General features: G+C 43.0%; 1 protein-coding gene across 1 annotated transcript in view; it reads left to right on the top strand.

The window, feature by feature from the left end:
* Nucleotides 1-19,806, top strand: part of LOC140593479 (uncharacterized) — a 68,996-nt gene extending 49,190 nt beyond the window's left edge. The window contains exon 3 of the mRNA XM_072718412.1: nt 19,754-19,806. The gene's annotated coding sequence lies outside the window, so the exon portion shown is untranslated. The remainder of the gene's footprint in view (nt 1-19,753) is intronic.
* The last annotated feature ends 3,567 nt before the right edge of the window (nt 19,807-23,373 follow it).

The raw sequence follows: 23,373 nt of genomic DNA, 5'->3' as shown, positions 1-23,373 counted from the left end.
ACAATGGGGCTAATCCCACAATGATTTAAAACAATTTGACAAATTCAAATAAGAGGCTGAGAAGGATGTTCAGCTTCAGCTATCGGCTCTCGTGGGGTCTAATTTTGCCATTTTTTGCCTTTCTTCTGTTTCCCATGCGTTGTCTGCAGGGGCACCTTCACCACATTGCCATTTGATGTGGACACCTTCACACTGCCTGCTTCGAGATCATTTATGTTGAGGTGTTCCACTAATAATTTGTCCACTTTAGTTTCAGCAATGTCCCAATTAACAGCATTCAGCTGGAATTCACTGTCTACAACTTCTATCTCCAAATCCATCATTTCCAATTCAAATACTGAATTAAAACCCCTCTCTGCAGTCTCCTCCAATTTGACTTCTCCAATTTCTATTCCTACAATTTCAAATTTACCATTACTTTGATTTACATCATCAAGCTCAAACTGGCAGAGGTCGACCAATACGGCTTCTATTTTCAGCCTGTCTTGGTGGTCGTCTGCAGGCTTTATGGAGACTGTCCTTTCATTTAACACAAAGACCTCTAACCCATGCACGTCTAACCCCTTATCCTCCCAAGGCTGGTTGGTGGGTGGAGTTGCTGGGGAGCACTCTTTTGCTTCACCCCAGCAGATGATTTCATCCCATTTGTCCCAGGCTGCCCAATACACATCATCCGTCCAGCTAACTGCCTTGGCAATTGCCTTTCGGTTGTGTCACACGTTCAAACTGTCAGCCTGGTCAGAGGGTGATTCTGCTGGGGAGCACAGCTCTTCCTCATCTCCCCGGTCAATCACCTCTCCCCACTTGTCCCATGTTGCCCAGTACTGGTCATCACTCCAGCTGACAGCTTTCGCCATTCGTCTGATTCTGAATGAGGAAAAACAACATACAGGTAATGCAATGGAGCTGTCAGTCACTCCTGACACATGGAATACAGGTCAGGACTGATTGGCTGAAGAGTCCTCACACCTGGGTTTGAACAGCTGACCTACAGGTTATCCCAAAAACCTGCATACACACCGGCCCTTTGCGGATAAGATTGGTCACCCCTGTTTTAGGGGTTAGGGTAAGGATTTTAGGGTTTTTTTTGGGGCTAGCGTTAGGGCTATCTATTAGCACTATCCTCCTGACTCTCGGGCTTTTGTTTGGTGTGCATGTGTTATTTCCTTTAGCCATTTAGGATTAGTAGGACCTCATAATCATAAAAACCAAACATTTTTTTGAACAATTAATAGTTTTAAACAAAAATGATGTCCTTATATGAGGACGTAGGGTCTCAGGAGGTTAAGGTAGCCTAACTCGACAAAGTACTGTAGCTCAACTCGACAGAACACCGGAACCATCCGCATCTGAATGTAACATGAAAGCGCAGGAAAGCACATGCAGAAAACTTAAATATCAATACGAAACTATAGCTAACTTGCACATAAAATTTTGATAGAATTAACGCAGTAGCCCGAAACAGTAAACATATTTTAATATACATGCAAGTTTGACAGATACTAAATAATAAGATCATTTATACGATAATATGGGAGCAGAAACTTAACGTACCTCGCCATCTTGGTCCAGAAATGGAAGTGAGGCTGCGTGTTTCAAACTGGCAGCGTACGTCCCACATGCCATATGATGCCTAATACAGTACGTAACCAAGCAAAGCGGCCATAATGTGATTAAATAATAACATACCAATAATTCGCGTTGTTATGTAATAATAAGAACAGAATTCTATAAGATGAATTTTAAAGATTAGTATACAACAGCATAAAAATGATGACACTGAAAGTTTGATTAATCACATGATCAGCTCTGGATAATATCAAACAATGACTTAAAGAGACACGTGAAATGAAGTGATAAATACACGTGAAATATAAAGTGATATCGGTATGTCAAAACGTTATGTTACACACACCGCCCAACAATTCAAGAAGCTGTAGCTAGATTAAGGCCGTATTCACAATTTACCCGTGTGCCTTATACTGTAACCGAGCACGATTATCCCCGGCTGGTCTGCACTCTCCACATTGCACTTAATGATCCTGGCCTGAGCGATTTTTTGTGTTGAAGAAAACGAGCGAAGGGAAGTGCTGTGGCATAACTGACTGAAATTCATGATTAATGACTTTATTTTACGGCTTATCTGGAGTCGTTTTCAGCACGATGTCACACATAGATTAATTGACTATGCAATGCAGCGATTTTTATTTATTGACATTTACCAAAGAGTTTTTGCAGACTAGCTGCATGTTATACCGCCATTGAAAAGGTACCATGCTACCGCATTTTTGAAAGCTGTTGTGTATTACATTTCATTAGTACAGGTGTTTTGACATTGTAGCATACCTATCAGAATAGCACACTCTCAGTTAAAGCGCATGCGTAGAACAGAATTACATGTCCGCTAGCTCATAAATGTAGCATATTGCTGCAAGAATTTTCGACAGAAAGTAAGCAATTATGCTTTCCGGTTATTACGTGCAGTTACAGTTATAATAATAATTGATACTTTTATTGATCCCTGTGGGGAAATTGTCTTCTTTACACCTCCCTCAATTTGCTCTTTATAAATCAAGCTCTATGTGAAAGACAGTCACCTGTGTGGGCCCCCAGGAAGCTGGGTGTTAAGGGCCTTGCTAAAGGACGTGCTGAGGTTGGGTTTGGACCGGTGACCTTCTGATTACAGGCACAAGGACTTAGCCCATGTACTGAGCCACACCCCCCCCCCCCCCCCAGTTGTGTATTAGTAGCATTTATGATGTTTCTCTAATGTGAGCTAGTACATAACCCAGCTAGTACCAACCGTTGCAACAATACTCTAGTTTTCTGTCATACTCATTGTTTTATTTTCTTGCATTGTCCATTTTTGTTCATAGTCTTTAATATTCCAAATAACGACAATTTCAGATAACTACTGGAACAATGAGTTCTGGAGGGGAGCAAGCTCCATTACATGCTATAGATATGTTGATCTGATACCTTTCCGTATCAGATTGTTACCACTGTTAAAAACCACAGGTATTTTATTCTGATTGTATGTATTTCCTTATTAGGACACATTAGTTACTCCTGTTAAAAAATCAGTTTATTCTGACATTGTAAATTTCCTGAAGAGTTTACCCTCTTTAAAATGATGGAGTTCCACTTGTGCCAAAAATATGCTGATATGCATATGAGCTTTCCGTTTCTGCCAAAAATATGTAAACAGCACACAGTCCATGTCGGCTGAGCATGTGACAAAGCATTTGTCTGTGACGACTCTATTTTGTCAATGAGTTTGTCTGTGGAGCCCCTGAAGGAACCAAAAGGTGTCTGCTAATTAGATACCCAGGAATAAACTGTGTGGCCCCTGCCCAAGCATTGCTGCCCAAACAGCAGTCTCCTCCTTATGCCGCCGAGGGAGGAGTAGCAACTGGTTCCCCTGCCCCTTCCCCTCTCCCCCCTGCAGATGAGGATCATAACCATTCAGCGCCCGACTCCACCTCCTTATCAGTGACGACGTGCCGCGGTCAAAAACTTCTCATCCTCCATCCAAAATTCTTGCCCCTATGTTGTTATTTACAAATCCTCAAGAGGGAGATAACTTTGGTCATCTGACACTGTAGATGAAGGAGTTGAAGGACATTGTCAGTGACTTGCTGGATCCCAGGCAGAACAGACCTCGCTATGTGGCAGCCCTTCTGATACAGGTCGCCCCGCACATGGACTGGATGATGATGCATCAGTTTAAGCAGGAGCCTAGTAAATCCTGCGAGTGCTACACCAAACGACTGATGGCAGCTTTCTCCAACTACAGTGGGATGGACCGCCCAGCGAACCAAGAGTGTATGTGATGTAAAATACACTAAGAGAGCTCAGTTCCTTTAAAGAGAGGTACTTATAATACTCTGTATTAGTTTTCGTGAGCTGTCCTCTTAAAAAGTACAACACCAGTACTCCATATTCAAATTGTCCCATGAAAAACTACAACCTCCAAACATCAAACTACATGCTTCTATGTCACCTACACTTCAGACTTCATCCTCAAAATCAAAGCAGTATTAACACAAGCAACATCCATCACTTAAAGCCAATATAAGTCTGCTACAACTGGAGTTATATCTAAGCAAAACAAACATTTTATGTTCAAGTTTTCTTAAAACTACTGAAACAAATAAATGGCTGCCCTACAGTTCCGCTGTTTTGTTTGTCACCCTGAATTATGTCCTTCATAGTGTGGAAAAAACCGAAGGCTGAGGAATGTTACGTAACACAGCTAGAATGCAATAACTCTCTCTGGTGTAATTCACTGTGTGGTCTTAAGTGTGGTGTCTTCTTCATAACACTCCCTAAATCTTGTATTCATGACCATGAGATAGGGTGGGCTGCTTTTCTTCCTTGCTTTGGCTAGTATTCCTCCCTTTCCTCCCCAGCCTTGGTTGGTGGTTCAGGCAGCATCACCTTGTTTTAGTAGACCCAGGTGCCATACATTTTGAAAGTAGGCTCAAGTGCACAAAATGTTCTAGCAGAAGTCTTAGACAAACTCTGAATTACAAAGTAATCTGACTCCTTCTGAAGCTGTGAGAAATTGTTCATCTGTATTTGCTGCATTGTCACTTGTTGATCTGCGTGTGCCCTGCTCCAGCAGTAAAGGGGAGATCGCGTGCAGAGCTGGTTTTCTGTAGGTCTGAGTAAAAATAAAATATCCTCTTCATACAGGAACCAAGTCTATGGCTGGAAATTTCTGCAACAGAGCCATTTAGTTATTTCTAGAAAAACATATAGAGCCAATGAAGGAACCTGATGTCATAGTAACACAGGTCACTGTCCGTGGTGCTGAATTCTCTACTAGATGGGCTGGTGCTGAATGAATAGGACAGCTGGCCAACGTGTCTGTGTTCTTCCACTGACTGGCACCCTGACAACGAGGGGGAAAAATTCATACAGTAAATTAGTTAACAATAATTAGTAATCACCTATAGTTCTCATTTATCATGATGTAAAATTCAAAAACCATTTCTGACTATTAATCTGCACATTTTAATAATTTAATTAATATTACCTAATTTGTTTATCATTTTCTGCAATCACTGTGCGTTAAAGCAAGTTTTAAAACTAGCTGTGAAATTGTTGATGCTGTTGTTGATCTGAATGTTGCTGACGGAGCCTTAGGATACGTCTTCATACAGATGAGTGAGGGGATGGATGCACTATTCTATGGAGGCCTCTGAAGAGAAAAAATTATCCCAATTTTATATTGAGAGGGATGGTTAATTCCATTTTAATGCAGACTGCGTTAAAAGTCCCTGTTCTGCCGTTGATCTTTTGCATGCATGCTATCATGTATTAGTTTACTCTGTATTTTGATCACATGTCAAACTAAAGAATTTTTGGTCGTATTTTTGTTCCTAATTTTGAAGTAATTGTAAAATAAAAATGTTGTTCTTTTCCGCCGCCATGCTTCGTCTTACTTGTGAAGGTTATGCTTGCATTGAACTTGCTTTGTAGACAGTAAGATCCTGCCGGCATTAATTCTCCACTGTGTGGTAATTTTGAGAAATTTCGCACGTTTCTTATCCCGTCAGAATCGGTAAAACTAACGCCATGCGAATGTGTCTTAGCGCAGAGTTTAAAATATTTACGGTTTCCGGTCAATGAAGGCAGTTTGAAATAAAACAAAAACGGTTAAACTTTCTGGATGCGCAAACTCTCGCTCTTGGCAAAATGGTGCAGATAGTTGAGATAAAGGACTGTTACTCGATGAGATTTCGAATCCATCACTCCTTAAACGTGGAGAACATGGATCCAGAAGGTATTAATGATTATAGTGATTAAATGATAATAAAGTTGTAGCTCCCGGTATGTGACAGACAAAATGAACGGCCAAGTCTGCATTGGCCTAATGCTTGTTAGTTTTGAGGTAAAGCTGATAAGTAACACCTTTGGTTTTCGAGGTAAAATAACCGACCTGTTGAATAATTCAACTTTAATCTAAAGAAACAAATGTATTTTGAACTGCAAACGGATACATTGGAAGCAGAGTTTTAAAATGAGAAAATGTAACGATGTGATAGGAAATGCCGTTCGTTATACTCCCCTTCTGTCTCCCATTCTTACTCATCTTATTTAAATAATAAGAAAATGAAAAGCAAGATCACTGTTAGTGACAAAAGTGCAGGACTAAATGTGTTTCATTTAATATTTATTCATTTGGATATGTGTGAGAGTAAGCGTATGCATGGATGTTGTCTTCTGGTTTAGCTTTCTTAGCTTTATCGGTAATTCACATTATTTCATTTATCTGACAATCTGAAGCCCATGGACTCATTTTAAACTGATTTTGTAGTAGAGTATTTATCCAGTTATTGTCATGTTCTTATATATCTCTCTGTGTTCCATTTTGTCCCAGTTCATGAGTTTGTGGAGGACAAGTTCATCTCCATTCTGGTCGTGAACTTCGAGAGGAGCCCACTGACCATGGAGAACTTGCAGTCTCTGGCCCTCAGTGTCCCTTCATTTTATTGGCGGCTCACTGGGGAGGAGTTGGATCCCAGCCTATTGCACGTAGCAACTGCACGGCTGCAAGTGGTACATCATGGTACAGAGACTGGTGTCCAGCATGGGGATGGAGAATCACCAGCTGAGGAGGATGACCATTACGGACAGGAGCTGCCATCACCCAGCTCTAGAAGGGAGGCTTCCCCTGCAGCTCCAGCATCCACGACTGAGGATGCTAATGGGCTTCCTGAGGCTCTCCCCTTGGCCTGGGGTGAAGATGAGCCCTCATCTCCATCCTTATCTGTGGCTTCTGGCACTAAACCTGGAAGTCAGATTGAGCCAGAACATGCTGAGCCCTCCAGCTCCACCTTCTGGATCCCTGTGGGCCCTAACAGCACGTGGCAGCAGCTTGAGATCGAAGGCCGCAACTACCTGCGGAAGCTGGATGAGCTCAGCATCCCCGAGGGACTCTGGGGCATTACGGACTACGGCGATGACCACACCGTGGTCATGTCCGTGCATGTCCCCGTGCATGTGAGCAGTTCTCTGCGAACATGGGGCATGAGGCAGGAAGAGAGGCCTCCTCAGAGGCCCGCTGGCACCAGTCAGAGGAAGCGCAAGGCCGAGCCCGACGACACCAGCGGCTCAAGTTCTCCTCCACCGCACAAGAGGCCCATGCGCTTCTGACTGGATTCCATGTTTTTACGCTGTAAGTTACATTTTTATTTCAACATAATTAGAAGATCCCGCAGGAAAATATTAGTCAGTTACTTAATAAATGACCAAAAAGTAGTTGAATAGGACAGCTGGCCAACGTGTCTGTGTGCTTCCACTGACTGGCACCCTGACATATAATGATTTTTAACAACGAGGGGGAAAAATTCATACAGTAAATTAGTTAACAATAATTAGTAATCACCTATAGTTCTCATTTATCATAATGTAAAATTGAAAAACCTTTTCTGACTATTAATCTGCACAATTTAATAATTTAATTAATATTACCTAATTTGTTTATCATTTTCTGCAATCACTGTGCGTTTAAGCAAGTTTTAAAACTAGCTGTGAAATTGTTGATGCTGTTGATCTGAATGTTGCTGACAGAGCCTTAGGATACGTCTCTATACACATGAGTGAGGGGATGGATGCACTATTCTATGGAGGCCTCTGAAGAGAAAAAAATTATCCCAATTTTATATTGAGAGGGATGGTTAATTCCTTTTTAATGCAGACAACGTTAAAAGTCCCTGTTCTGCCGTTGATCTTTTGCATGCATGCTATCATGTATTAGTTTACTCTGTATTTTGATCACATGTCAAACTAAAGAATTTTTGGTCGTATTTTTGTTCCTAATTTTGAAGTAATTGTAAAATAAAAATGTTGTTCTTTTCCGCCGCCATGCTTCGTCTTACTTGTGAAGGTTATGCTTGCATTGAACTTGCTTTGTAGACAGTAAGATCCTGCCGGCATTAATTCTCCACTGTGTGGTAATTTTGAGAAATTGCGCACGTTTCTTATCCCGTCAGAATCGGTAAAACTAACACCATGCGAATGTGTCTTAGCGCAGAGTTTAAAATATTTACGGTTTCCGGTCAATGAAGGCAGTTTGAAATAAAACAAAAACGGTTAAACTTTCTGGATGCGCAAACTCTCGCTCTTGGCAAAATGGTGCAGATAGTTGAGATAAAGGACTGTTACTCGATGAGATTTCGAATCCATCACTCCTTAAACGTGGAGAACATGGATCCAGAAGGTATTAATGATTATAGTGATTAAATGATAATAAAGTTGTAGCTCCCGGTATGTGACAGACAAAATGAACGGCCAAGTCTGCATTGGCCTAATGCTTGTTAGTTTTGAGGTAAAGCTGATAAGTAACACCTTTGGTTTTCGAGGTAAAATAACCGACCTGTTGAATAATTCAACTTTAATCTAAAGAAACAAATGTATTTTGAACTGCAAACGGATACATTGGAAGCAGAGTTTTAAAATGAGAAAATGTAACGATGTGATAGGAAATGCCGTTCGTTATACTCCCCTTCTGTCTCCCATTCTTGCTCATCTTGTTTAAATAATAAGAAAATGAAAAGCAAGATCACTGTTAGTGACAAAAGTGCAGGACTAAATGTGTTTCATTTAATATTTATTCATTTGGATATGTGTGAGAGTAAGCGTATGCATGGATGTTGTCTTCTGGTTTAGCTTTCTTAGCTTTATCGGTAATTCACATTATTTAATTTATCTGACAATCTGAAGCCCATGGACTCATTTTAAACTGATTTTGTAGTAGAGTATTTATCCAGTTATTGTCATGTTCTTATATATCTCTCTGTGTTCCATTTTGTCCCAGTTCATGAGTTTGTGGAGGACAAGTTCATCTCCATTCTGGTCGTGAACTTCGAGAGGAGCCCACTGACCATGGACAACTTGCAGTCTCTGGCCCTCAGTGTCCCTTCATTTTATTGGCGGCTCACTGGGGAGGAGTTGGATCCCAGCCTATTGCACGTAGCAACTGCACGGCTGCAAGTGGTACATCATGGTACAGAGACTGGTGTCCAGCATGGGGATGGAGAATCACCAGCTGAGGAGGATGACCATTACGGACAGGAGCTGCCATCACCCAGCTCTAGAAGGGAGGCTTCCCCTGCAGCTCCAGCATCCACGACTAAGGATGCTAATGGGCTTCCTGAGGCTCTCCCCTTGGCCTGGGGTGAAGATGAGCCCTCATCTCCATCCTTATCTGTGCCTTCTGACACTCAACCTGGAAGTCAGATTGAGCCAGAACATGCTGAGCCCTCCAGCTCCACCTTCTGGATCCCTGTGGGCCCTAACAGCACGTGGCAGCAGCTTGAGATCGAAGGCCGCAACTACCTGCGGAAGCTGGATGAGCTCAGCATCTCCGATGGACTCTGGAGCATTACGGACTACGGTGATGATCACACCGTGGTCATGTCTGTGCATGTCTCCGTACATGTGAGCAGTTCTCTGCGAACATGGGACGTGAGGCAGGAGGAGAGGCCTCCTCAGAGGCCCGCTGGCACCAGTCAGAGGAAGCGCAAGGCCGAGCCCGACGACACCAGCGGCTCAAGTTCTCCTCCACCGCACAAGAGGCCCATGCGCTTCTGACTGGATTCCATGTTTTTACGCTGTAAGTTACATTTTTATTTCAACATAATTAGAAGATCCCGCAGGAAAATATTAGTCAGTTACTTAATAAATGACCAAAAAGTAGTTGAATAGGACAGCTGGCCAACGTGTCTGTGTGCTTCCACTGACTGGCACCCTGACATATAATGATTTTTAACAACGAGGGGGAAAAATTCATACAGTAAATTAGTTAACAATAATTAGTAATCACCTATAGTTCTCATTTATCATAATGTAAAATTGAAAAACCTTTTCTGACTATTAATCTGCACAATTTAATAATTTAATTAATATTACCTAATTTGTTTATCATTTTCTGCAATCACTGTGCGTTTAAGCAAGTTTTAAAACTAGCTGTGAAATTGTTGATGCTGTTGTTGATCTGAATGTTGCTGACAGAGCCTTAGGATACGTCTCTATACACATGAGTGAGGGGATGGATGCACTATTCTATGGAGGCCTCTGAAGAGAAAAAAATTATCCCAATTTTATATTGAGAGGGATGGTTAATTCCTTTTTAATGCAGACAACGTTAAAAGTCCCTGTTCTGCCGTTGATCTTTTGCATGCATGCTATCATGTATTAGTTTACTCTGTATTTTGATCACATGTCAAACTAAAGAATTTTTGGTCGTATTTTTGTTCCTAATTTTGAAGTAATTGTAAAATAAAAATGTTGTTCTTTTCCGCCGCCATGCTTCGTCTTACTTGTGAAGGTTATGCTTGCATTGAACTTGCTTTGTAGACAGTAAGATCCTGCCGGCATTAATTCTCCACTGTGTGATAATTTTGAGAAATTGCGCACGTTTCTTATCCCGTCAGAATCGGTAAAACTAACGCCATGCGAATGTGTCTTAGCGCAGAGTTTAAAATATTTACGGTTTCCGGTCAATGAAGGCAGTTTGAAATAAAACAAAAACGGTTAAACTTTCTGGATGCGCAAACTCTCGCTCTTGGCAAAATGGTGCAGATAGTTGAGATAAAGGACTGTTACTCGATGAGATTTCGAATCCATCACTCCTTAAACGTGGAGAACATGGATCCAGAAGGTATTAATGATTATAGTGATTAAATGATAATAAAGTTGTAGCTCCCGGTATGTGACAGACAAAATGAACGGCCAAGTCTGCATTGGCCTAATGTTTGTTAGTTTTGAGGTAAAGCTGATAAGTAACACCTTTGGTTTTCGAGGTAAAATAACCGACCTGTTGAATAATTCAACTTTAATCTAAAGAAACAAATGTATTTTGAACTGCAAACGGATACATTGGAAGCAGAGTTTTAAAATGAGAAAATGTAACGATGTGATAGGAAATGCCGTTCGTTATACTCCCCTTCTGTCTCCCATTCTTGCTCATCTTGTTTAAATAATAAGAAAATGAAAAGCAAGATCACTGTTAGTGACAAAAGTGCAGGACTAAATGTGTTTCATTTAATATTTATTCATTTGGATATGTGTGAGAGTAAGCGTATGCATGGATGTTGTCTTCTGGTTTAGCTTTCTTAGCTTTATCGGTAATTCACATTATTTCATTTATCTGACAATCTGAAGCCCATGGACTCATTTTAAACTGATTTTGTAGTAGAGTATTTATCCAGTTATTGTCATGTTCTTATATATCTCTCTGTGTTCCATTTTGTCCCAGTTCATGAGTTTGTGGAGGACAAGTTCATCTCCATTCTGGTCGTGAACTTCGAGAGGAGCCCACTGACCATGGAGAACTTGCAGTCTCTGGCCCTCAGTGTCCCTTCATTTTATTGGCGGCTCACTGGGGAGGAGTTGGATCCCAGCCTATTGCACGTAGCAACTGCACGGCTGCAAGTGGTACATCATGCTACAGAGACTGGTGTCCAGCATGGGGATGGAGAATCACCAGCTGAGGAGGATGACCATTACGGACAGGAGCTGCCATCACCCAGCTCTAGAAGGGAGGCTTCCCCTGCAGCTCCAGCATCCACGACTGAGGATGCTAATGGGCTTCCTGAGGCTCTCCCCTTGGCCTGGGGTGAAGATGAGCCCTCATCTCCATCCTTATCTGTGGCTTCTGACACTCAACCTGGAAGTCAGATTGAGCCAGAACATGCTGAGCCCTCCAGCTCCACCTTCTGGATCCCTGTGGGCCCTAACAGCACGTGGCAGCAGCTTGAGATCAAAGGCCGCAACTACCTGCGGAAGCTGGATGAGCTCAGCATCTCCGATGGACTCTGGAGCATTAAGGACTACGGCGATGATCACACCGTGGTCATGTCCGTGCATGTCTCCGTGCATGTGAGCAGTTCTCTGCGAACATGGGACGTGAGGCAGGAGGAGAGGCCTCCTCAGAGGCCCGCTGGCACCAGTCAGAGGAAGCGCAAGGCCGAGCCCGACGACACCAGCGGCTCAAGTTCTCCTCCACCGCACAAGAGGCCCATGCGCTTCTGACTGGATTCCATGTTTTTACGCTGTAAGTTACATTTTTATTTCAACATAATTAGAAGATCCCGCAGGAAAATATTAGTCAGTTACTTAATAAATGACCAAAAAGTAGTTGAATAGGACAGCTGGCCAACGTGTCTGTGTGCTTCCACTGACTGGCACCCTGACATATAATGATTTTTAACAACGAGGGGGAAAAATTCATACAGTAAATTAGTTAACAATAATTAGTAATCACCTATAGTTCTCATTTATCATAATGTAAAATTGAAAAACCTTTTTCTGACTATTAATCTGCACAATTTAATAATTTAATTAATATTACCTAATTTGTTTATCATTTTCTGCAATCACTGCGTTTAAGCAAGTTTTTAAACTAGCTGTGAAATTGTTGATGCTGTTGATCTGAATGTTGCTGACAGAGCCTTAGGATACGTCTCTATACACATGAGTGAGGGGATGGATGCACTATTCTATGGAGGCCTCTGAAGAGAAAAAAATTATCCCAATTTTATATTGAGAGGGATGGTTAATTCCTTTTTAATGCAGACAACGTTAAAAGTCCCTGTTCTGCCGTTGATCTTTTGCATGCATGCTATCATGTATTAGTTTACTCTGTATTTTGATCACATGTCAAACTAAAGAATTTTTGGTCGTATTTTTGTTCCTAATTTTGAAGTAATTGTAAAATAAAAATGTTGTTCTTTTCCGCCGCCATGCTTCGTCTTACTTGTGAAGGTTATGCTTGCATTGAACTTGCTTTGTAGACAGTAAGATCCTGCCGGCATTAATTCTCCACTGTGTGGTAATTTTGAGAAATTGCGCACGTTTCTTATCCCGTCAGAATCGGTAAAACTAACGCCATGCGAATGTGTCTTAGCGCAGAGTTTAAAATATTTACGGTTTCCGGTCAATGAAGGCAGTTTGAAATAAAACAAAAACGGTTAAACTTTCTGGATGCGCAAACTCTCGCTCTTGGCAAAATGGTGCAGATAGTTGAGATAAAGGACTGTTACTCGATGAGATTTCGAATCCATCACTCCTTAAACGTGGAGAACATGGATCCAGAAGGTATTAATGATTATAGTGATTAAATGATAATAAAGTTGTAGCTCCCGGTATGTGACAGACAAAATGAACGGCCAAGTCTGCATTGGCCTAATGCTTGTTAGTTTTGAGGTAAAGCTGATAAGTAACACCTTTGGTTTTCGAGGTAAAATAACCGACCTGTTGAATAATTCAACTTTAATCTAAAGAAACAAATGTATTTTGAACTGCAAACGGATACATTGGAAGCAGAGTTTTAAAATGAGAAAATGTAACGATGTGATAGGAAATGCCGTTCGTTATACTCCCCTTCTGTCTCCCATTCTTGCTCATCTTGTTTAAATAATAAGAAAATGAAAAGCAAGATCACTGTTAGTGACAAAAGTGCAGGACTAAATGTGTTTCATTTAATATTTATTCATTTGGATATGTGTGAGAGTAAGCGTATGCATGGATGTTGTCTTCTGGTTTAGCTTTCTTAGCTTTATCGGTAATTCACATTATTTCATTTATCTGACAATCTGAAGCCCATGGACTCATTTTAAACTGATTTTGTAGTAGAGTATTTATCCAGTTATTGTCATGTTCTTATATATCTCTCTGTGTTCCATTTTGTCCCAGTTCATGAGTTTGTGGAGGACAAGTTCATCTCCATTCTGGTCGTGAACTTCGAGAGGAGCCCACTGACCATGGAGAACTTGCAGTCTCTGGCCCTCAGTGTCCCTTCATTTTATTGGCGGCTCACTGGGGAGGAGTTGGATCCCAGCCTATTGCACGTAGCAACTGCACGGCTGCAAGTGGTACATCATGCTACAGAGACTGGTGTCCAGCATGGGGATGGAGAATCACCAGCTGAGGAGGATGACCATTACGGACAGGAGCTGCCATCACCCAGCTCTAGAAGGGAGGCTTCCCCTGCAGCTCCAGCATCCACGACTGAGGATGCTAATGGGCTTCCTGAGGCTCTCCCCTTGGCCTGGGGTGAAGATGAGCCCTCATCTCCATCCTTATCTGTGGCTTCTGACACTCAACCTGGAAGTCAGATTGAGCCAGAACATGCTGAGCCCTCCAGCTCCACCTTCTGGATCCCTGTGGGCCCTAACAGCACGTGGCAGCAGCTTGAGATCGAAGGCCGCAACTACCTGCGGAAGCTGGATGAGCTCAGCATCTCCGATGGACTCTGGAGCATTAAGGACTACGGTGATGATCACACCGTGGTCATGTCCGTGCATGTCTCCGTGCATGTGAGCAGTTCTCTGCGAACATGGGACGTGAGGCAGGAGGAGAGGCCTCCTCAGAGGCCCGCTGGCACCAGTCAGAGGAAGCGCAAGGCCGAGCCCGACGACACCAGCGGCTCAAGTTCTCCTCCACCGCACAAGAGGCCCATGCGCTTCTGACTGGATTCCATGTTTTTACGCTGTAAGTTACATTTTTATTTCAACATAATTAGAAGATCCCGCAGGAAAATATTAGTCAGTTACTTAATAAATGACCAAAAAGTAGTTGAATAGGACAGCTGGCCAACGTGTCTGTGTGCTTCCACTGACTGGCACCCTGACATATAATGATTTTTAACAACGAGGGGGAGAAATTCATACAGTAAATTAGTTAACAATAATTAGTAATCACGTATAGTTCTCATTTATCATAATGTAAAATTCAATAACCTTTTCTGACTATTAATCTGCACAATTTAATAATTTAATTAATATTACCTAATTTGTTTATCATTTTCTGCAATCACTGTGCGTTTAAGCAAGTTTTAAAACTAGCTGTGAAATTGTTGATGCTGTTGTTGATCTGAATGTTGCTGACAGAGCCTTAGGATACGTCTCTATACACATGAGTGAGGGGATGGATGCACTATTCTATGGAGGCCTCTGAAGAGAAAAAAATTATCCCAATTTTATATTGAGAGGGATGGTTAATTCCTTTTTAATGCAGACAACGTTAAAAGTCCCTGTTCTGCCGTTGATCTTTTGCATGCATGCTATCATGTACTAGTTTACTCTGTATTTTGATCACGTCAAACTAAAGAATTTTTGGTCGTATTTTTGTTCCTAATTTTGAAGTAATTGTAAAATAAAAATGTTGTTCTTTTCCGCCGCCATGCTTCGTCTTACTTGTGAAGGTTATACTTGCATTGAACTTGCTTTGTAGACAGTAAGATCCTGCCGGCATTAATTCTCCACTGTGTGGTAATTTTGAGAAATTGCGCACGTTTCTTATCCCGTCAGAATCGGTAAAACTAACGCCATGCGAATGTGTCTTAGCGCAGAGTTTAAAATATTTACGGTTTCCGGTCAATGAAGGCAGTTTGAAATAAAACAAAAACGGTTAAACTTTCTGGATGCGCAAACTCTCGCTCTTGGCAAAATGGTGCAGATAGTTGAGATAAAGGACTGTTACTCGATGAGATTTCGAATCCATCACTCCTTAAACGTGGAGAACATGGATCCAGAAGGTATTAATGATTATAGTGATTAAATGATAATAAAGTTGTAGCTCCCGGTATGTGACAGACGAAATGAACGGCCAAGTCTGCATTGGCCTAATGCTTGTTAGTTTTGAGGTAAAGCTGATAAGTAACACCTTTGGTTTTCGAGGTAAAATAACCGACCTGTTGAAAAATTCAACTTTTATCTACAGAAACGAATGTATTTTGAACTGCAAACGGATACATTGGAAGCAGAGTTTTAAAATGAGAAAATGTAACGATGTGATAGGAAATGCCATTCGTTATACTCCCCTTCTGTCTCCCATTCTTGCTCATCTTGTTTAAATAATAAGAAAATGAAAAGCAAGATCACTGTTAGTGACAAAAGTGCAGGACTAAATGTGTTTCATTTAATATTTATTCATTTGGATATGTGTGAGAGTAAGCGTATGCATGGATCTTGTCTTCTGGTTTAGCTTTCTTAGCTTTATCGGTAATTCACATTATTTAATTTATCTGACAATCTGAAGCCCATGGACTCATTTTAAACTGATTTTGTAGTAGAGTATTTATCCAGTTATTGTCATGTTCTTATATATCTCTCTGTGTTCCATTTTGTCCCAGTTCATGAGTTTGTGGAGGACAAGTTCATCTCCATTCTGGTCGTGAACTTCGAGAGGAGCCCACTGACCATGGAGAACTTGCAGTCTCTCGCCCTCAGTGTCCCTTCATTTTATTGGCGGCTCACTGGGGAGGAGTTGGATCCCAGCCTATTGCACGTAGCAACTGCACGGCTGCAAGTGGTACATCATGGTACAGAGACTGGTGTCCAGCATGGGGATGGAGAATCACCAGCTGAGGAGGATGACCATTACGGACAGGAGCTGCCATCACCCAGCTCTAGAAGGGAGGCTTCCCCTGCAGCTCCAGCATCCACGACTGAGGATGCTAATGGGCTTCCTGAGGCTCTCCCCTTGGCCTGGGGTGAAGATGAGCCCTCATCTCCATCCTTATCTGTGGCTTCTGACACTCAACCTGGAAGTCAGATTGAGCCAGAACATGCTGAGCCCTCCAGCTCCACCTTCTGGATCCCTGTGGGCCCTAACAGCACATGGCAGCAGCTTGAGATCGAAGGCCGCAACTACCTGCGGAAGCTGGATGAGCTCAGCATCCCCGAGGGACTCTGGGGCATTACGGACTACGGTGATGACCACACCGTGGTCATGTCCGTGCATGTCTCCGTGCATGTGAGCAGTTCTCTGCGAACATGGGGCGTGAGGCAGGAGCAGAGGCCTCCTCAGAGGCCCGCTGGCACCAGTCAGAGGAAGCGCAAGGCCGAGCCCGACGACACCAGCGGCTCAAGTTCTCCTCCACCGCACAAGAGGCCCATGCGCTTCTGACTGGATTCCATGTTTTTACGCTGTAAGTTACATTTTTATTTCAACATAATTAGAAGATCCCGCAGGAAAATATTAGTCAGTTACTTAATAAATGACCAAAAAGTAGTTGAATAGGACAGCTGGCCAACGTGTCTGTGTGCTTCCACTGACTGGCACCCTGACATATAATGATTTTTAACAACGAGGGGGAAAAATTCATACAGTAAATTAGTTAACAATAATTAGTAATCAAGTATAGTTCTCATTTATCATAATGTAAAATTCAATAACCTTTTCTGACTATTAATCTGCACAATTTAATAATTTAATTAATATTACCTAATTTGTTTATCATTTTCTGCAATCACTGTGCGTTTAAGCAAGTTTTAAAACTAGCTGTGAAATTGTTGATGCTGTTGTTGATCTGAATGTTGCTGACAGAGCCTTAGGATACGTCTCTATACACATGAGTGAGGGGATGGATGCACTATTCTATGGAGGCCTCTGAAGAGAAAAAAATTATCCCAATTTTATATTGAGAGGGATGGTTAATTCCTTTTTAATGCAGACAACGTTAAAAGTCCCTGTTCTGCCGTTGATCTTTTGCATGCATGCTATCATGTACTAGTTTACTCTGTATTTTGATCACGTCAAACTAAAGAATTTTTGGTCGTATTTTTGTTCCTAATTTTGAAGTAATTGTAAAATAAAAATGTTGTTCTTTTCCGCCGCCATGCTTCGTCTTACTTGTGAAGGTTATACTTGCATTGAACTTGCTTTGTAGACAGTAAGATCCTGCCGGCATTAATTCTCCACTGTGTGGTAATTTTGAGAAATTGCGCACGTTTCTTATCCCGTCAGAATCGGTAAAACTAACGCCATGCGAATGTGTCTTAGCGCAGAGTTTAAAATATTTACGGTTTCCGGTCAATGAAGGCAGTTTGAAATAAAACAAAAACGGTTAAACTTTCTGGATGCGCAAACTCTCGCTCTTGGCAAAATGGTGCAGATAGTTGAGATAAAGGACTGTTACTCGATGAGATTTCGAATCCATCACTCCTTAAACGTGGAGAACATGGATCCAGAAGGTATTAATGATTATAGTGATTAAATGATAATAAAGTTGTAGCTCCCGGTATGTGACAGACAAAATGAACGGCCAAGTCTGCATTGGCCTAATGCTTGTTAGTTTTGAGGTAAAGCTGATAAGTAACACCTTTGGTTTTCGAGGTAAAATAACCGACCTGTTGAAAAATTCAACTTTTATCTACAGAAACAAATGTATTTTGAACTGCAAACGGATACATTGGAAGCAGAGTTTTAAAATGAGAAAATGTAACGATGTGATAGGAAATGCCATTCGTTATACTCCCCTTCTGTCTCCCATTCTTGCTCATCTTGTTTAAATAATAAGAAAATGAAAAGCAAGATCACTGTTAGTGACAAAAGTGCAGGACTAAATGTGTTTCATTTAATATTTATTCATTTGCATATGTGTGAGAGTAAGCGTATGCATGGATCTTGTCTTCTGGTTTAGCTTTCTTAGCTTTATCGGTAATTCACATTATTTCATTTATCTGACAATCTGAAGCCCATGGACTCATTTTAAACTGATTTTGTAGTAGAGTATTTATCCAGTTATTGTCATGTTCTTATATATCTCTCTGTGTTCCATTTTGTCCCAGTTCATGAGTTTGTGGAGGACAAGTTCATCTCCATTCTGGTCGTGAACTTCGAGAGGAGCCCACTGACCATGGAGAACTTGCAGTCTCTGGCCCTCAGTGTCCCTTCATTTTATTGGCGGCTCACTGGGGAGGAGTTGGATCCCAGCCTATTGCACGTAGCAACTACACGGCTGCAAGTGGTACATCATGGTACAGAGACTGGTGTCCAGCATGGGGATGGAGAATCACCAGCTGAGGAGGATGACCATTACGGACAGGAGCTGCCATCACCCAGCTCTAGAAGGGAGGCTTCCCCTGCAGCTCCAGCATCCACGACTGAGGATGCTAATGGGCTTCCTGAGGCTCTCCCCTTGGCCTGGGGTGAAGATGAGCCCTCATCTCCATCCTTATCTGTGGCTTCTGACACTCAACCTGGAAGTCAGATTGAGCCAGAACATGCTGAGCCCTCCAGCTCCACCTTCTGGATCCCTGTGGGCCCTAACAGCACGTGGCAGCAGCTTGAGATCGAAGGCCGCAACTACCTGCGGAAGCTGGATGAGCTCAGCATCCCCGAGGGACTCTGGGGCATTACGGACTACGGTGATGATCACACCGTGGTCATGTCCGTGCATGTCTCCGTGCATGTGAGCAGTTCTCTGCGAACATGGGGCGTGAGGCAGGAGGAGAGGCCTCCTCAGAGGCCCGCTGGCACCAGTCAGAGGAAGCGCAAGGCCGAGCCCGACGACACCAGCCGCTCAAGTTCTCCTCCACCGCACAAGAGGCCCATGCGCTTCTGACTGGATTCCATGTTTTTACGCTGTAAGTTACATTTTTATTTCAACATAATTAGAAGATCCCGCAGGAAAATATTAGTCAGTTACTTAATAAATGACCAAAAAGTAGTTGCTGCAGTATATATTCCATAAATTTACTGCAGTTTTATGAGTCCTTATAAAGTAATAACTGTAAGCGTTCTTTAAGTATGAAAGAGTTTAGTACACCTGCAGCGGACGGGCACGTGTCCCCATAATTATAAGTTTAGGTTACATTTCTGCATGACTTAGTATTCAGTAAGTACCAGGTAGTGTTGGGTGGTACTCACGTCTCGTATTTACCATTTATATCAGTCTTCAAAGTCTTTAGATAATTAAGGTTGGTCTTGGTTGTTTTCTTGCCTGGAGAAACAGACTTTTGATGCCATGACGCCACAGCAGCACAACAGCTGTCAGTACGGTGGAGGTAAGAGTTTGAAACGTTCATCAGCCTCTCAGCCACGCATCTCGCCTGGATACGGGATTCAGCTTTTATTCTTCTGTATTACTCCCTAAGTCCCTCACTCTGCACAATCTCTATACCGTTTGCTTTATAGGAGGGAGGAGCAGCACAAATGCAGCTGACAGACGTAAAGCCATGTGCTGGCAGCAGATGCTTCGCACCCCTTAATAGCGGATCTGTTGCTGGTAAGACTGTCTGTGCTGCCTGGCATCTCAGTAACCAGGTGAAACTCCCCAGGCAAGGTAAGGATCATATTGTGTTGAGTTTGTGAGTTTCCTGTGTGTAAAGACAGTTTTAGGGTCAGTATGGAGCCTGGCACAGGCATGAGCTGGGGAGACGTGACCAAAGACTCATTCACAGTCTGCACTGTTACTCTTGTGTGTCTTTTCATTCAAATCTCTTTCCCCACAGTGTCCATCATCTTGAGCAGCACCGGCTGTGATTTAGCATGAAGGATGCCTGTTCAGTTTTCCACCTGAACAAGTGCCCTCTGGACCCAGGTGTGCACTACATGAGCACTTTATGTTCCTGACTCCTTATCAGCGTTTACATTTACAGTACATTCTCAGCCAGTATTTAATCTGTAAAGATCCACTCGGTGAGATTTATACAGACACGAATAAAGAGCACAGTCAAAGGATGTTTTTGCTTCTGCCTCATTTAACAGGCTATTCCCAATTTCCCTCTGGGTCTGTGTTTTCACCTCTTGAATGCTGGGATTTGTAGGCCCCGAGGTGCTGCCAGCGAGGGTGAGAGGGTTCAGAGATGGAGGAAGCCAGGGTGTTGCTGCAGTCCAGCAGTCAGAGCCACATTAACGCAGGTACACCCCCTCAGTATGTGTCTTGTATGCATATCAGATCTGGCTGAACATAGTCCTCCAAAGCTGTAGTGTAATCCTGGTCAACCTCTGGGGTTAGTTGCTCTGTTGGCCTGTGGAAAAATGGGTACTCTTAATGTATTCTGTGTGTTTTGCAGGAATATTTCCAGGCACTCTACACCAACCTGGCTCACCTGGACAATAAAATCTGTTATATCAGGCTGCTGCTTGTGGACTACAGCTGAGCCTTCAACAGAATCATTCCATGCTGGCTCACGGCTAAGCTCCTGAACTTGGGGTCAGCTCTTCACCATGTACTGTAACTGGATTCTGGACTTTCTCACCGGCAGACTCCCAACAAGTGTGCATTGGTGGGAAGAACTCTTCCTCCATCATCACCAACACGGGCAACCCCGCAGGGCAGTGTGCTGAGCCCCCTGCTCTACTCCATCTTCACCCACGACTGCATAACCAAGTTTCGCTCCAACTCCATCTTGAAGCTGCTGACGACACCACCGTCATTGGTCTGATCTGCAACGATGATGAGGAGGTCAGAGATCCTGAAGGATGCTGTCGAGATAACAACCTCACCGTCAACGTTAGCAAAACCAAGTAGCTGATCCTGGACTTTGACAAGCAGGTGACTCTCCAAAGTCCTAGCTACATCGCAGAGGATGGTGTGGAGCAGATCAACAGGGTCAAGTTCCTCGGGCACACAGCTTCCAAGACATCGTCTTCACACACTGTCTGACATGACACTAACATTTCCTCACACTGCCACTATTACCTCATGCTGTACCGTTGCTGTGTCTGTCTATGTTGTTTCCATTACTTTAATTTTATTTATATTGTTTTATCACTGGTGCTCTCTGTTTATACTGTTGACGTTAGGGCTGCCACTACCGACTATTGTTTTTTTTTGTTTTTTGTTTTTTTTCTCTCATCAGCAGCGAGTTACAGCAGCTCTGTCCTGTTTATTGTTTTGTTTGGCGTGTTTTAATGTTTATTTTTTTGCTTTTTGTTTTTCTCTCATTTTTTTAAAACCTTCATGGGGTGAGGGACCACGTGACGCTCAGTGGTGCATGGCGGCGTTTTAGTCTCGCTCCCCAAGTCCTACCGCCGGTTTCCCGTTTTTTTGAATGTCTATCAGGCACTTTTATTTTGGTTTACTTTGCTGAACTCATCCGCATAACTTTACTGCTATTATGGATCACTCTGGGCGCAGAACACCTCCTCAATCTTCGACCGCAAGTCCGGCGAAGAAAGCACAAAACCATGTGCGGGCATGTTGCGTCAGCGCTTGGCTGTTCTGGTTTGCAGGTTAAAAGAGTTTGTTAAGGAGCAGATCGAGTCTCTCCATACAAACCTGCCGTCCTCCTTCCAGAGGAATTTTACAGATCTGAGGGCTGATGTCGGCGATCTGAAGGTGGAGCAGCAAAAGCTCGGTAAATCTTTTGAGTAAATCTTTTGAGTTGTTTCAAGGCCAAGTCCAGAAACACGAAATTGAACTGGGGTTCAATTTCGAAGTTGGTCTCCTTCGTAATAAGCTTGCCGAGCAAGAGGATAGGGAGCGGAGAAATAATATCAGGATCGTCGGGGTTCCGGAAGACGTGGAGAAGGGCAACTTACTGCGGTTTTTGGATCTTCAGTGGACGAAGTGGTTTCCGGGTCTTGCCAACTTCAGTCCCGAAGTGATGAGGGCTCATCGGGTGTCTGCCGGCAGTGGCGATGGTTTGCGCCCGCGCCCCATTGTTCTGAATCTCCTACGCTACACCGAACGGCAGATTATACTGCAGGAGGCTCGGAGATCGCCGGTTCGTTTCGAGGGACGAAAAATCCTTTTTTTCGCCGATTACAGCGCCCAGACGGCCCGAGCTCGCAAGGCTATGTCCCCCGTTCTGAAGAAGGCTCGGGAAGCTGGTGTTCCTGCTTTTCTGTTGTACCCAACTAAAGTTCGCCTTTCTTTTGCGGGTAACCAGTGGTTTTTTACCGACCCAGAAGAAGCTCTTCAGGCAATCGGCGCTTTCACCTCCACCGGGTCCTGGCCAATTTAATATGCCTATTCGGTCTGCTTTGTTGTTTGCCTGTTATAATATTGCGGTCACACTGTGCGTGTGGAGTATATAAATCGGGTGCTTTTCTGTTAACGATTTTGTGTCTGTTCTATAGTTGATTTTGCTTTGTAGTTTACGCCGGGGGTAGCCGGCGGGCTTGAGTATTCACGCATGCCTTATCCCCTGCGTGTCACGCGCTGGCTTTTGGCCCCGTGCTGTTCTGGGGGGATGGGGGGGAGGGGGGTGTTTTGTGGTTGTTTTGCCTTGGGGTTCGCGCCCTTCGGCTCATTGGATGATGGTGTTCTGTCTTATGGGGTGTTAGGGGTTTGTATTACTGGAGCTTATTTGTTTATGGGTTGTCTGTTTTCACTAATTCCTTCTCTAACGATGTGCTACTCTATTGACGTCTCCCTCTTTGTCTCTCTCTCTCCAGTATTGTGCTGTGGATCTATGTCTTTTATAGCTGCTGATGGCTAACTTAGTTATGGCTACCTGGAACGTGAGGACGCTTTCGACCCCTCAGAAGCGCTCTAGTGTCACAGACATTTTGTTTAGAAATAGGGTGGACATTGCTTTTTTGCAGGAGACACATTTGGAGTCTAAGGACTCATACTGGACTCATTTCGCCTTCTTAACCCCTCTGCTAAGGATTTCTCTTTAT

Source organism: Paramormyrops kingsleyae, chromosome 11 (assembly GCF_048594095.1).
Source record: "Paramormyrops kingsleyae isolate MSU_618 chromosome 11, PKINGS_0.4, whole genome shotgun sequence".
NCBI lineage: Eukaryota > Metazoa > Chordata > Actinopteri > Osteoglossiformes > Mormyridae > Paramormyrops > Paramormyrops kingsleyae.
This window is presented reverse-complemented; position numbering and strand designations above follow the sequence as displayed.